The sequence below is a fragment of the Castor canadensis genome, chromosome 5 (assembly GCF_047511655.1).
Source record: "Castor canadensis chromosome 5, mCasCan1.hap1v2, whole genome shotgun sequence".
Classification (NCBI taxonomy): Eukaryota; Metazoa; Chordata; class Mammalia; order Rodentia; family Castoridae; genus Castor; species Castor canadensis.
In genome coordinates this window covers 9,470,396-9,486,777 of record NC_133390.1, presented here as the reverse complement: position 1 = coordinate 9,486,777, position 16,382 = coordinate 9,470,396, and positions in this window count along the sequence as shown.

Sequence of the window (16,382 nt, the reverse complement as noted above, 5' to 3'; positions counted from 1 at the left end):
TTCTCTGTCCATAAGTACCTTTTCCAGCTCAATGGCTCGCTCACCTGGACTCGGGAAGGCCGAGGTGGAGCCCCAGCCAGCCATGTGCAGCTCAGTGCATGTATCCCAGTGGCCACCAACATGTACCTCTTCCATGGGCTCCAATCCAGTCAGCTGGGCTGGTGTGCTGGTTCTTGGCTGTTCTCCACCTCTCCTGGAGTGTGCTGACTCTGACCCAAGTCCAGGGTGGAGGACTCTTTGTAAATGTGTCTTTGGGAGCCACTGCACATCCACTCCTGGCTTGTTCTCCATGATTCCAGGCTTGGCTAGGTGGAAATTTCTGTAAATTTTGTAAATGTAAAAGATGAATAGAGTACATATGGCTTGGTGACACACTTTAAACATGTGTGTTTGTGTGTGTGTGTGTTTAGCTTTTTATTTGTGTATTTGTTTTAACAATTTTGTCTTTGGCTTAGACATGTCAGTCCAGGGCATGAATCATGAGGATAGCCACAGAGGCTATATGGCCTTCAAAGCAGAGACCCAACTGCACACAGTACACTCTGTCACAGGATTGTGATGCCAACAGCCCCCTAAAGTGACAGGTTTGTGACAGTGGGGATACTCTGAATTTTATCAATGATTTAGGAAGGACCCTGTTTTCTGAGGCTTTGTACCATGCCGGGCCACTGGCGTCAGATGCAAACGGAGTCGATAACTCTGCAAAAAGTTGCCAGACAATTTATCCCATTGGCACCAAGCCTAGAATTATAATCAGATCTTGACTTCTTCAAAGCCTTCTTGCTTCTGATTTTCCAGATCAAAAATAAATATTGAGGGCAATTACCTTCCTTTAGTTCTCTGATGTATAAAGGGGAGTTTTCATCCATTAATTCAGGGGCCCTCTCATTTCATTTTGAAGGAATTAGCCCATGGAACTTGTTAATTGAATACCAACACAGTCCGTCTAGGTTGCAACTGAAAAGAGAGAGGAGTTATTATGCTCTGGGTTAATATTTTCCTCTCTTTAAGAAGCCTCAGGCACGCCAGACACTCCTTCTCAGACAAAAAATTCTGTTTTCTTCCCATTACTGGACACATTGTTTATGTGGGTCCATTTGCTTGCTGTACTCAGAATGCACTCCAGGGTGCAGCAGATCACAACCTTTGCATGTCTGAAGCCATCAACCAATCTCTAAGCCAATCTGGAACTGGGGTCTGGGGCAGGGAGTGATTATTGGGCCACTGACTCCCTTTTCAGGGGCTTCTTTGGGCTTCTTGACAGGACAGTGCTTCTCCTGGAGGCAAAGCAGAGCTCCATCAGTGTCTTTGGAGAGCTGCAGACATGACCAGACCTATTAATTACTTAATTGAGGTGCTGAGCTTTGAAGATGAAAAGTGCTGTGTAAGTGGAGAGTGCTGTGGCTTCCAGTGGGGAGTTCTTTATCAGGGCTCTTTGGTGCATCTTTTTAAGGTATCAAGTTCACTCTGGTGACCTTCTCTTGCAAGCTCAGACATCCCCCACCCCAACTTCGTGGGCCAAGGGAATGTCTTCTTAGGTGAATCCATTAGCAAGCAGTTTCTTGTTCTCACACCATATCTAGCCACACCAGAGTCCTAACAAGTGGCTCTGTCACACCCAATGCTCTGACCATGTCACAGGCCCCTGTGGTGCTAGAGAATGTACAGGAGACTATGCTTGGCTGAGCCAGCAAAGTGGACATCCTAGTGACTCAATGACTCAAATATTGGCCACATAACTGAGCAGGACTTCCACGTACCAGTCCAACTCTACCTAGGGTCAGGCAAAATCTATAGCTCATTATTATCCTTGAGAATGGTGATGAGGTGTGGGGACAAGGGAGTCACGGCACAAATGGGACAAAGACATAGGTAATGATGAAGGTAGATTGAATGTGGAGTTGATGTGTCAGTTTATAAAGGACTGTCACATCTGCACAATCTCACTTGAGTCCCTTGAAAAGCAGGTTGAAGAGGGGAGGGAAGAGGAGAGCAGGAGACAGAAAGGAAAGGAACTGGGAACGAAGGCCAGGCAGGGCAAGGTGCCTTCCTGGAGGCTCAGCTACTGCACTCCCTCTCTTCCCTCTTGATAGGAGGACACCCAAATTGTTGAATAAGCAAAATCCAGAAGGCCAAGAGCCCCAAACAGTGGCCCTACCTAGAATGTGAGTCTTCATATTGCTAGAATTAAAAATTAACCCCTGGGTTTGATCCTCAGCACTGAAAAGAAGATTAATCTCTAAAAGGGAAAATTTGGGGCAAACTCTGTTCTTTTTAGTGAGGTAATTCTTGGTGACATTGCAAACAGTTCTCCTGAGCATCCAGACAGAAGAGCCAAAGGAATCATTCAAGAAACTGAAAAGTCCAGACTCACTGGCTTTGGGAGAAAAGGAGATTCCCCAAATCAACTCCTGTCCCCCTCCCCAAAAAAAGCTAGTGTGATGTATTCCTCTCCCACACGTGGGCATGCATGTTTCTATGCACAGTTGCCCCAGCCTCATATGCAGCCTGTGGCCTGACATGGATCTGATGAGTCTGCTTCATTTAATTTTTTGAGAGGCCACACAACTCCCTTAACTAGATTGTTATGACCTTGACTTACTCCACTTGGAAAGTCCCCAAAATGCTAAGCATAGGGCTCTGCCTGCAGTGTGTCTTCCACCCACACTGGCTGAGGGAATGATGTACAGGTGAAGGAATGGGAGAAGGAGGAAAGGACCCCAAATTCATCAAAGCGTTTGGGCAGTGGTGAGGTTCCTTTGGTTGCAAATCACAGAAATGGATTCTGGCTCGTGGGTTTGCTAGCAGTGTAATTAACAATGGGATATTCTGGGAGGAGTATGGGGTTTCGTGGACTCAGAAGTGGCATGGGGTGCTAAGTTGCCCTTCCTTGCCCACCTGTTCCTCTCTTGGGGACTTGCCTTTGGCATGCCTTGGTCCAGCGCCTACTGTCTGTGTAATCTAAAACTCCCAAGAGCCTAAATTTGGTTAGATCAGTGTCAGTAGGGTGTAGCAAGAGGGGCAGTGTGTGTGTGTGTTTGTGTGTGTGTGTAACCAGTATCCTTTCCACATTGTCCATCTCATGTCAGACATTTAACATATTACCTTATCTAATCTTACCATCACCCTGCCAAGGGCCATCTTTTCTTTTTTTCACACTGAATGCTAACCTCAGCAGGAAAAGAGCACCACTTTTTGGGATTTTCTTCATTTAACACTTTACATTTTCCTCCAATAAGAGCAAAACTTCCTTAAGGGTACATTTTCTGTTGATGGAAAATTAATTTTACCTAATTTAACTAATTTCATATTAGCAGAAAATTTATAAAATATAGAAAAATACCAAGAAGAAAACTACAGTCACCTGCTGGTGTTTGACTACGGACTAAGTGAATCTTGGAAAAGTTCATGTGCTGGAAGGTTGGTTCACTGTGTGGTGATATTCAGAAGTGGTAGAAACGTGGATGGAGCCTAGTGAAAGGTAGTTAGGTCATTGGGTGGGAGCATCACCCTTGGAAGGGAATAAGGTAGTTCTCACGGGGCTGCAGTTAGATCACTTGAGAGTGAGTTATAAAAGAGCAGGCCTGGTCAGAATTTCTCTGGCTTCCTTTCTTGCTTTGTAGATCGCTTCCACATACTCCTGCCATAGTGTTTTCATCTGCCATAAAGCCTTCACCAGTGGCCAAACAGATGGGGCCACCAACCTTGGACTTTCAAAACTGTGAGGTATATAATCCCTCTTTCTTTGAACTTATCCAACCTCAAGTACTTTGGTATAACAACAGAAAACAGGCATCATCCATAATCTACCAATGAGAGAGTACAATGGTCACATTTGGTTGATGTCCTTCAGTTGTTTCTATCTATCTATCTATCTATCTATCTATCTATCTATCTATCTATCTATCATCTATCCATCCATCCATCTATACTCTTTTCATATAGGATGTATACATTATTATGTGATTTTTCATTTGCTGTGCTTCCTATTTTATTAAATATTTGCTTCTACCACGTTTCACAGGGGGCCTAATATATTCTGTCTCACACATGTTGTAAAACTTATTTAATTGGTCCTCTGTTGTTGAACATGTAGGTGTTTCAAATTTCATTGCTGTTATAAGCAATGAAGTGATAAACATCCTTGCAGAAGTCTTTGTGCATCTCTTGCATCATTTCCTTAAGATGAATTTCTGCAAGTGAGAATGTTGGGTTAAGTGCTGGGCATTTTAAAGGTTTTCAGACAAGTAGGCTCAAGTGCTCTTCTGAAATGCTGTACTAAATGTCCTCCTACCTGTTCCAAATAAGACAGAAAAACTCTCAGAACTATCTATTTACAAAACATGTTCTTATTTTATGGGAGACAATGACATTTCATGGCTGCTTTAGTTTTTTATATTTTTAAAAAACTTACTATTTTTTGAGGCAGGGGTTTCTTATGGAGCCAAGGACGGCCTTGAATTTGAGATCTTCCTGTCTCAGTCTCTCAAGTACTGGAGTTGCAGATAAAAACTTTTTATTCAGGTATAATGTATAAAATGAGCTTATCATAAGTGTATAATTGAATGAATTTTTGTACATAGAAATGCACATATAATTCCCACCCAGATTAAAATATACAACATTTTTACCATTCCAGAAGATTCTCTGCACCCCCTCCCAGCTAATTCCCCTTGCCCAGGGTAACTGCTACCCTACCCCTTTCCACCTTGAACCATTTTGCCTGTTCTTGACCGTCATATAAATGGGAATATCTGCTCCTTTGTGTCTGGCTGCTGTCATTCAACACACTGTCTGTCAGTCATTCACGAGGTGTGTACAACGGTAGGTTGTTCTTTCTCAATCTATTGCATATTACAGCATATGAATAAACCACAATTAATTCAACCATTCTCCTGTGGAAGGATATCTTGTTTGTTTCCTATTCGTTCTTGGCTTTTGGTGGACCTAGGCACTCACATCATGGAGTATGTGCTAGGAGGATAAATGTTGGGTCACACGGTATTTTTAGCTTTAGGAGATTCTTCCAAATAATTTTCTAAGTGGCTATATCAACTTACTCTCCCACCAGAAGCACTTGAGAGTTCCAGTTGCTCTACATCCTTGCCAATCACATAGCATTTTTAGTCCTTTAAATTCAGATATTCTAAGGGTTTTTTTTTTTTTTGCTTGAATTTTCATTTTGTATCTTTGTTATTATAGGTGAGGTCGGTTATTTGCTCCCATATTTTTTGACCATTTGGATGTCTTCTTTTTTCAGTTGCTTACTAAGAAGGCTTCTATTCATCTTTATATTGGTGTGATTATATTTCTTATTGTTTTTCAGGGTTATTAGTATATTATTATGACACTTGGTTATATATGTTGTCTACATATATAAATTTGTTTAGCTAAAACCATACCGGATGCCAATAAATATTAAAGCTTTCCCACGGCCCAGGTACTACACGAAGGGTTTTATTAACAATTCGTCAGTCCTCACTTTATAGAAGAAACTAAGAATGGTGAGTGCAAAGAACTAGCCTCACACTCAAGGCTGCTGGCATGGATTGTGGAATCTTCTTTTCAATTATTTTTGATACGGTGATTTTATGCTGTTTTGTGATTGATTTCTGTTCAAAGGAAGTTCATGTGCTCTCATGATTCTTTTTTTTTTTTTTTTCTCCAACTGGGGTTTGAACTCAGGGCTTCACCTTAGCAGCTCCACCTGCCCTTTTTTGTAATGGACTTTTTCCAAGATAGGGTCTCACAGACTATTTGCCTAGGCTGGCTTCGAAATTAAATCCTCCTGATCTCTGCCTCCTAAGTAGCAAGGGTTACAGGCATGAGCCACCAGTGCCCAGCACGCTCATGATTCTTGTTGGAAGAGGATGTAGTGTGAACAAGATTTCTGATGCCATTGGATATCGAACAGCAGAGACCCCCTCCCCTTGGCTCTCCTCCATCCTGCCTAGAGCTCTGTCTCCAGTCTTGTCTCTCATCATCTCCTTCCTGGCACCCTTGTCACGTGATGGATTGCTCTGTGCTGTCTCCTGTTTGGAGTGCGTCACCAGCTCAGTCCTGTAACTTAAGTCAATTGGCATTGGAGATGGGGGTTAGTTAATCCTTCCAGTACCATCTTCCTCTTAGACCCAAGATATTGTATTTCCACTCTTGACAAATGTTCCTTGAGATCATAACAATAACTAATGCTGCTTTGTTCATCCCGAAACACCTGTGACTTGGTAATTTAACCTTCAAAACAAACTTTAATGGGAAGAAATATTGGTATTTAGTTTTGCAAATTAAGACACGAGGCATAGAGAGATCAGATGTCCCAAGGTCCTGCATTAGTGTTCAAACTCAGGCAGGCTCACTTCAGACTTTGTTCCAGCCCTTTTTACCCAGGTGCCTTTCCACTTGGGAAATGAGAGCACACAGCTCAGGTCCCTGTGACCATGTAGCTGTGATGCAAGGTTAAAAGTTATCAGGATCTTCTGAGGCTTTGCATCTCCCTTCCTTCCTACCTTCCTTCCTTCCTTCCTTCCTTCCTTCCTTCCTTCCTTCCTCCCTCCCTCCCTCTTTCCCTCCCTCTCTCCTCCCCTCCTTCTCTCTCTCTCAGGAGAAAGGACTGTCATCATGTATCGTGCTTACTCCCTTTTCCTACTAGTGCTCACAGTTCCCTCGTAATACTTTACTGCTCTCACCAGGAGAGTTTGCTAGGGTGGCTGTAACAAATTGCCACTAACTGAGTGGCTTACAAAAACAAAATTTATTGTTTCACAGTTCTAGCGACCAGAAGTCCAGAACCAAGGTGTCTGCAGGTTGATCTCTTCTGAAGGCTCTGAGGGAGAGTCTGCTCCATGCTGTGGTGGCAGCTGGAAACCTTTGGTGTCCCTTGCCTTAGGGCTGCATCACTTTTATCTCTGCTTCCATCTTCAGATGAACTACTCTCTGTGTCTTGTCTCCCTCTTCTTTCTCTTATAAGGACTGCAGTCATTGGATTTAAGATCCACTCTAAATCCACGGTGATCTCATCCAAGATCCTTAACTGAATTACATCTACGAAGACCCTTGGTTCAAATAAGATCATATTTACAGAGCAGTGAAACATGAAACGGTGGGATTTTGTGGAAAATAAAATGCACACACACATGTGCACACACATACACACACACGCATACTCCCCTTTCTTCAGAGTCACAGGGGTTGGCACTTGGGATTGGGCAAGGGACAGCCACAGTCCTGTGCTGAGATCAGGTTGGTAAGCAGCCTATTAGTGGGAGAATCCTTTCTCTGATTCTATAGACCCCATGTGGCTGACCTTCTTCCTTTTAGTGAGACTGGTAGCCACTCACCCTGTTCCTGTTGTCACCCGCCCAATTTGAGGCTTCTGTTATAGTTCCCTTAACCATTCTAACTGCTTCCTCCCTGGACCACTCCTGCAAAGACGCTATCTCCTAAATCCCCCAAAGCACTTCTAGGTCATTCCTAAAACATCTATGGCAACATTGCACTCCTTAGAAACTCTTTGTAAAGAAACACAATCTGTGATGTGACCCACCACATTTACAAGTGTGTATATGTATACACATATAGGTACTTATATATGTATATACATGCACACACACAAATACAAAAAAAACCACAACCAAGAGTCATGAAATAATGCTTACTTTTCCTATGTGATCTCCTCTCTGATCCAAACTGTCCCACCTGACTCCAACCCACCCCACCCCCTCCACCTCTCCCTATCCCCTCCCCTCCCCTCCCATTCCATTTTCTTTAACTCCACAATGCTTCAGGTGTCCCATGACCTCTTAGTGGGCTATACCCACACTTTGACTCGAAAGGAAAGTTTTGAATTCTTAGTTTGGTTCTTGGTGTTCTCAGCAGCCTGCTGCCCAACTTTGCCATTCTGCCACTTACCTCTATCATCTCTTCAGCTTCTTGCACAAGTAGCATTGCCCAATTTTCAGTGGTTCCTGGTGTCTAGTGCCCTTTTCTGATCATACCTTGTTGGTGCCATTCCCACCTCACCCTGCCGGTCCTGTGGGCAAGCTCACCCTATGTTTCTTTCTTGAAGTATCCATGATTAAAATCCACCTTCTTTGTTTCTGCCCTATACATCTGGCATCTGGATCAGGAAGGTGGGCTCTGATTCCATAATGCTTAGTTTGTGAATAACTCACATACTTGGGATTGCTTCCCAGTTCATACCATCAGGGGATTACTTGGCCCAAACAAGGCTGTTCTCTGATGGACACTTTGCACTTGAGAAAGTTGCTAGTGGTCCACAATACCCAATCCCTCAAGTCTGGCAGCCCCCATCCTTGGGCTGCCAACAGTGGGGAAATGGGAATGGAGCCAGAAACCAATTTCCTGCTGTAGCAAATAATGCTATGTTTGAAAAGGTGCTTTGAGTTCTGTGCTTTAAATATATACAGCGAAGTAGGCATTTATGAGCAAACAAACACCCTGACCTCAACTCAGAGTATTATTTAATGGGAAGATGCACTGGATTGTGTACAAGTTCTAACGAATCTACAAACAACTCTTGGGACACTGCCTGCTGTTTGGTTGACCACCTCCTGTACTGCCCTGTCTCACCAGCCTCCCATAGGAGCATGGCTTACCTCCCCCTGCCCCACCAGGTTCCTATTTGTTGCAGGTTCAGCAAGGTGCCCTGTACAAGGTGAACTTCCTGTGACCTGTGTTAGCCATATCTCACCTTCCCATCCAATCTGCATCCAGCATCCTCAGCTCTGTTTTCATCTTGGCTCATCCAAAGTGGGTCCAAGTCTGTTGTTTGGAAAATCATAAGGGATATATGCCAGGAAGTGAAGAAAGGGGAATGGGGAAGAGGAAAAAGGAAGAAAGATGGAAGGGGTGGGGAGAGCAAAGGAGAAATGAAGAGAGAGAAGAAAGATAAGGAGGAAGAGGAGAAAATGGAAAGGTGAAAGAAAAACAAAAGAAAAAGAAGAAAATGATATCTATTAATCTCACCAGCAGCTATGTCCAGCAGAAAAGGGCAGAGAAGCCAAATTGGGTAAAGGAAGACCGTGAGAGTGGAGGTTCAGCATGCCTACCGTGGACAGTAGACTCAGGCAAGTGCTTGCCAGTGCATCTGCCAGTGGTCAGTGGCAGTGAGCTCAGAGTCCATGGTCACAGGGGGTACCACTGAGGCTGTGTACAGGGCTGAGCTGAGCGGCCCCTCATAAGGCCTGGGAGGCGGCAGTGGTCCGCAGATGTGTAGAGAGCTTAGCCATTTGAATATAAACGCTGCCTCCTAAGTTGATAAAGGTCCATCTCTTCCCTTGCGTAGAGTGGGAGTCTTCAGAATTATGTCTTTGGCTCAGAGAAGGCTGCATGTCAGCACCACCCAGAAGCTTCTAGAAATCTCAATATCCAGGCCATGGTACAGACTGTAAATCAGAATCTTTGGGGGTTCTTCCAGGTTTTTCTTGTGTGCAGCCAAGGTCAAGAGCTGATGTCTTAGCAGTACACAGAGAACAGATCCCAGGACCCTACTGGGACATTGGGCTTTTATTGGTGGCAGGAGTAAAGGCAAAAATGGGGAAAATGAGTGGTGTAGGGTGACTTGAAGCCAGCATGGATTTGGGCCTGTTGTGGCATGGTAGGTATTAATTAAAAGACTATTATAATATTTGTGAGAAGCATTTCTAACCACAGCCTTGCCATATCAACACTGTAGCCAAGATTGGCTATAAGTTGCCTTCATCCCTGGTCCTTCCCATGAGCTGGTAGGCATTTTAACATTCTGCACAGGATTTGGTAATGATGGAGAAAATGATTATAACTCTTCTGTCAACAGGCAGCATTCATGGGATCGGCGTCCCAGAGAGGCACAAAGCTGAATTGACAACAGCCAAGTGACTTAACCTCACCACACCTCCATTGCCTTCATGTCCCTGTGAGTTACAAGGTCACACCTATCTCCATGCTTCCCTGCTTCATGTGGTTATTGAGAGAAAGGATGATGAAAGTCATTGTCAGAGAATGATGCTCTGTGCACGTTGGTGTCTGCTGAATGAATATATGAACAATTGTGTGGATGGAATTAGTGTTAGTGTTGCTATCCTCTACCCAGAGGTGATAGAGCAGAAAAAAACTGACTCTGCAGGCTGTTCTTACTTTTAATGCATTTGTCAAAAGAAGTCCAGCTAAAAGTTCTACTTTGCTTGTATAAATAAGCAGGGGCCTCATAACCATGAGCCAAGTGGAAAGTTTTCTCAGTAAAAATTTGTAGGGTCAGGAAATTTTTAAAGAACTATAATTTCTACAAAATTGCCCAGAGTAAATTTCAAATGTCTCACCACAAAAAATGATGGGTAAGTGACGTGATGGGTACAGTAATTAGCTTGACTTAATCATTCCACATTTTATACATACATCCAAACATCACATTGTACCTCGCAAATGTTTACACTTTTGACATCTCAACCAAAAGTAATATTAATTTGAAAAGAAGTATAATTTCATATGACCAGTCACTGATACAAAGATAAACTCATTAATTTAGATTCTACTCATTTGCATTGGTTCAAGGAATTCTTCTTGGAAAAAAATTGTTCAAAATAATTCTTAGATGGAAAAATCACTGTGTTCAAAATTTGGAAGCCTAGGATCAAATCCCAGATTGGCAAATAATTAGCTACAGAAGGTTGGAAAAGTCACAACCTGTGGTAATCTCTTATTAAAAGTAGAATAACAAGTTGGGTGCCAGTAGCTCACGCCTGTAATCCTACCTCCTCAGGAGGCAGACATCAGGAGGATTGCGGTTCAAAGCCAGCCTGGGCAAGTAGTTTGCGAGACCCTATCTTGAAGAAACCCATCACATAAAAGGGTTGATGGAGTGGCTTGAGGTGTAGGCCCTGAGTTTAAGCTGCAGTACTACAAATAAAAGAAAGGAAAATAGCAATCTCCAGTTTGTTGTGAACATAATGATGACAGAGGACACTGGAAACTGTGGAGTACTTTATGTGTTTAGAGTCTTCCTTATGACTTGAATCTAATTACTCATTAGTTGCTATCTTGAACCCAAAAGACATAAGATTCTTTCAGGTGGCTTCAACTTCTGGCTTAGCAATTGTATGAAATATGGAACTTACAGGCATCGCCATTCTTCCTCATGACTCTTAAGAGCTAGAAAGGCTTAAGGACTGTGTTTGTAAACACGTCTCTAAGTGACTGCACACATGTATATGCATGTGTACGTGTAATGAGTGTACCTGTGTGCGTGTGTACATCTGTATGTGTATATATGCATACACATGGGTACATACATAAATGAATACATGAAATATATAGGTTACACACACACGCATAAATGATATTCATATGTAGGTATGTATACATGCACACACATAAAACACATGCACATTTCTTACGTATTATGAATATATACTATACTAAATATATATACTACACCTGATTGTACATTATATATGTTACATATACGTGTGTCTATATACATATCTAAGGATCTGTTTATGTGTATAATAGATAAGAACATGTAACCATGTTTTTTTATGGTGAAAAAAATGTACATTTAGAATGAGCAAGCTAGACTCAGTTTAGATGACTCCAGTTTTGTAACTATGTTTATGTATACATATTTTCTACCTTCTGACTCAGTAGGTTCTGGGTGAGGCTCAGGAATCTAGTTTTCAAGCTGCACATAGGGTTCTGTTGATCAGCAGTTTGGGGAATGACTCTGCCTTGCTTTTTTCTCAGGAAGAAACCGAAGTTGAGAGAGCTGGTGTCTTGGCTAAGGCCATACAGCAAGTTAGAGGAGAAGCTGAAAAGGAAGCCCAGTTCCCTCGATCCTGGCTCCTTGCAGGAGCCATCCATGTACTTACCACCCGCTCATGACTGAGCTCTACCATGGCTGTCTTGCAGTTGTTTGACGAGTCAGATTAGTTTCCCCTGCCATTTTCCCACGTCACTCTGTGAGGCATCAGGGAGAGGGATTGTCCTCTGCAGAGCACCCTGAACTCTGCCAGGTTAGCTGCAGGGCCTGCATGTGCTTTCCCGGTACCCTCGGCACACTTCGCCCCTGGGCCCTCTGCTGCTTCCCCCAGGCAGGTGTGAACACCTTTTTAGGGAGCTGTCTGAGGACCTTCTATGTCTTACTCAGATTCCAGCAGTCAAGGGCCAAACTGAAATGGGAAGGCCAAAGCGGAGGAGAAACAATCCAACACTCCTTTCCCAAGGTTTGTCTGGTGCTGAGTGGAAGATGGCTGTCGGGGAACAAGGATGAAGGCAGAGAGCTCTGCAGGGGCTGTTTCAATATTCTGGCAATATTTCCTTTCAATATTCAAGGTCAAGGGCATGGACCTGCAAACTGTAAACATGGGTCAATCTGGCCTGCTGCTGGTATTTGTGAAGACTGGTGAGCGATCTCAATTGATTTGAGGACAGAGATCACTAACTCTGAACTCCAATTAAGAAACATTACCTCCCCTCTCCCAAGAAAAGAATTCCATTCCCCTCTTTAATGTGCCTATATTGAAAAAATTGCTCAATTGTTATTTTAAATAATAAATTATTTAAAAAGTCACCAATGACAATATGTGGAAATGTGTTTTCTCTTTTGTTATAGAACTAACTGCATAGTATCTTCGATTTTGCCTCTTAGCCTAAAACTCCTAAAATCTTTTCTCTCTGGCTCTTTACAGAATAAAGTTACTGACCCTTGTACTGACCTGAGGCATAGAAAGAAGGTCTTTAGATATGTTTTGGAGGGAGAGCAAATAGGACTTCAATATTTAATGATGCAGAGAGCATGTTGGACCCGGCGCTACCTGATCCCAAAGAGTCTTGTTAAGATTGAGTGGGTCCAATGGCTTGACAGCTTCTGAGGCCACAAGGCTACCATCAGTCCTCCTTGTAAAGCGTTCTGGGCCTGAGGATCTCCTGTGGGGCAGCAGTCTGCTGACCAAGATGCACAGTACCGGGTACAGATCCTGGATGCTTCATCAGACAACCTGTAAACAGTTCTGTATTTATTGACCAATTATTATTGTCAGGTTTCCAGCCACCTCCCTACCTACCATTGTCCAGCAGGCTGGCTCATGGCTGGCACCGAGAATGAGCAGCTTGAAAACTTAATCAGGTTCAGGTAACAGGTAAGGACTGGTTCCCCAGCTAGGGGAAAAACACAACAAATATTTTGGACTAAGCCATGTGTGCCGTATCTTGCTGGAGCTTGTAGGCCTTTTGGAGGCTCGCAGACGGCTCTTAATTAATTGCTGGAGCCAAGTGGGGCAATCTTGTGAACGCTGTTGCTTTTGCTAATCTGATCCAGCCATATGTGGGGAGGTTGAGGAGCTGGCTTTGGATTTGGGGGACAAATGGGATGGGTTGGAGCTTGGGAGGAACATGGTAGCTCAAACCCAATGGTTGAGACAGTTTGGAATGGTCAACCTGTTGGTCAAGCAAGTTGTCAGACCTTTCCTTCTTGGCAGAGGACAACCTTTCCTTAGCTTCCTGGCTTGGACAGGAGGGACCTAGAATCAAATCTAGTTCTGTCACTGACTAGCCCTGAGACCTTGGGCCAATGAACCTCTTTTCACCGTCTCGTTGGTAATATAGATATAGTAATGCTGCCTGGTTAGCTGGTTGTGGAAATCAAATAAAGTGAAAATGATGCTATGGAATGTGGGACTGGGTCCTCCCCAAAGTCCACTGGTCAGCAGGGCATGCTCACAGCCAGAGGCAGTAGGAAAGCAGAAGAGATCCAAGGGAGTCAGACTTCCTTAAGGGCTGAATGAATCCTGGGCACCAGGGGCCTCATGGAACAGAGGTGCTGGAGTGGCATTAGTGAGGGGGTACCTCCCCCTGCACTGCAAGTACCAGGGATCTTCTCCCTAATACCTCTGCCTTAATTGATACAGCTCCTGGCAGAGCTGGGGCCTGAAGGGGCAAGGTTCCTGCTTACTGTGCCATGGGACCCAAGTGGATGCAAAGGGACTGCTTCCAGGCAACCAATGTGCAGACATGCCTTCTCCTCTTCCCCTTTCTTTTCAAGCATCTTTTCATCTCTGGTGCACAGGATTGGTTTAATCATTATCTTTGGATCATGCCACACTCCCACCATGGCCCACTTGTATGTATTTAGTAGTTTCTAATAACAATTTAAATAGTTTGTTATTTTATGAGTTGTCTGTTGTCAAAGATGAGCCAAGCCAGACATTCCAATAGCAAGGACAAACTTTAATTAGTGATAACTATTGCCATGGAGAAGAGCCCCATGTAAAGAGAATTGACTTGGATTTGTGCATTTTAAAACAAGAGTGAGGAAGTAGGGAAGGGGACAAGCAGGGCTCAGTACAATCTGGGAAGTGGAAAGCTTCAAAGGGTTGGTCAGTGTAGGTGCGATTAGGCAAGCAGTGTCTGCCAGCTGGCCATTAATGGAGTTAGGTTTCTATCCTCCCACAGAGACTGGAGCCAAGGCCCTATCTTCAGGTGTTGGCTGGAACAAAGAGTAAATTTTTTGGCAGCCTTGAGTTTCCTCAGGCAGGCACTTTGAGGGGGCTGGGTCATCCTAGGGATGTGACCTCCAGCTGCTAGAAAGTAGGTGCTTGTTCAAGTCTTTATAGACCAAGGCTGAAGTCTAGTGGAGAAGGGGACTCTGGGGAGCCTGGCTACAGTTTGGTCAAGGAGTAAGGCCTGCAGTCACTCCTTCTAATTTCTTCTTATCTTGACTGTGAGGCCCTGGGCACAAGGACAAGTTCTGACGCTCTCTGATGCTCACCAGTGCTGTCTCAGGCCATCCCTTCTCAGCTGTGTTGCCTTTCCTATTCAAATGCTTTTAGGAGTGAGAATTAGAGGAGCAAGTCTGTGAGGCTTTCTAGGCTCTGCTGGAGGAGAGGAACGGGCGTTGGTGTGTTAGCAAGTGTGTAACAAGTGGCTCTTGGTGGTGAGCAGAGAGTGTGTGGAGGCTCCAGTCTGTAGTGTTTGCTGACTTCAGGAATGTGAACACTTCTATCACCACCAATTTCAAGCTGCTAAGCTCAAGCAGTTCCTAAAATCCCTGAAAATTTAACAACTGGCAGCCAGCATGAGCTGATTTCCAGTTCACCTCTGGGATCGGGCTTCTCTTTAGACACTCACTGCTTTCTCCCCTTCATCTTTCAGTCCCAAGTTAGGGCAGAACTAGTGTAGTCTCTAGGAAAAGGGCACACTAGTTCTCCTATGTGTTCCTTGCTACCCACTGTGCCTGATCTAGGCTTGGTCTTCTTTGAGCATTACCTTCATAAATTCAAAAATTTCCCTCGTACAAATTCAAAACCTTGTCCTCTGCCCTAGACCATTTTGTGTTGCTATAAAAAATATAAAGAAAAGAAGTTGATTTGTCTCATGATTCTGGGGGCTGGAAAGTCCAGACAGCATGGTGCCAGTATCCTCCTGCATTGTAACATAGTAGAGAAGCAGTAGGGAAAATGATTGTAGGCAGAAGGGGCCAGGAACATGGGGTAGCCTTGTTTTATAACAACCAGCTCTCATGAGAACCAACCTTGTTCTGTGATAACTACATTAATCCCTTCTGAGGGCTATGTCCCTGTGACCTAAGGTTCTCCCAGTAGGACATTTAGACATTCCAACACCTCAACACCTCCAAACTGGGTACTAAACCTCCAGTATATGAATCATAGCATCCTAACCATAGCTGCCCTGATAGAAGACCCATCTGGGAATGCAAGAATTATGAACCTGATTCTGATCTCTCTATTTGAAGCATCCCCTCTCATTAGTTAGTGTGGGTCAATGCAGGAACAAGGGATGAGAGTTGTGGAGAGAACAAGGCACAGTAAGAAAGAGTACCTCTACCAGAGAAGGAATTGCAATCTTCTTGTCTGTGTCTTCCTGGGACGCCTATCATTGATGCTCAATAAGATTTGTGCAATTAATACATATCTATAAATATCTTGCTACTCAAAAAAGTAGAAGATATAGTCTCTGCCCTCACATAGCTGAGAGTTGGTATAAAGTATAGAGTGAATACAGTGATAAAAGGCAAGTGGCAAATTATGGTCTGGACAATGAGTTGATACTCAGAGAATGCTCCTTGGAGAAGATAGGATTTGTATTGAGCCTTGAAGGTGCTGCTTCTGGAATAAGTCCAATGGCAACTCACTGAAAATACCTAATTCAATTTTGACAGCATTCATAGGTGTCTCACAGAACACCAGAGGGAATCTCTCTGCTTGGTCCAGAGATGTAAGTATGGTGTCTTCAGGAAGCAGGTTTGATGACTGGATGTTCGTTCCCCCAAGTGATCTATGGCCCAAGTGATCTATGGCCCAAATTTGAGAACAAGCACATTGAATTAGAGTTGATATATGAGACTGGCAAGATGTGTGAGGCCAGGTCACTAC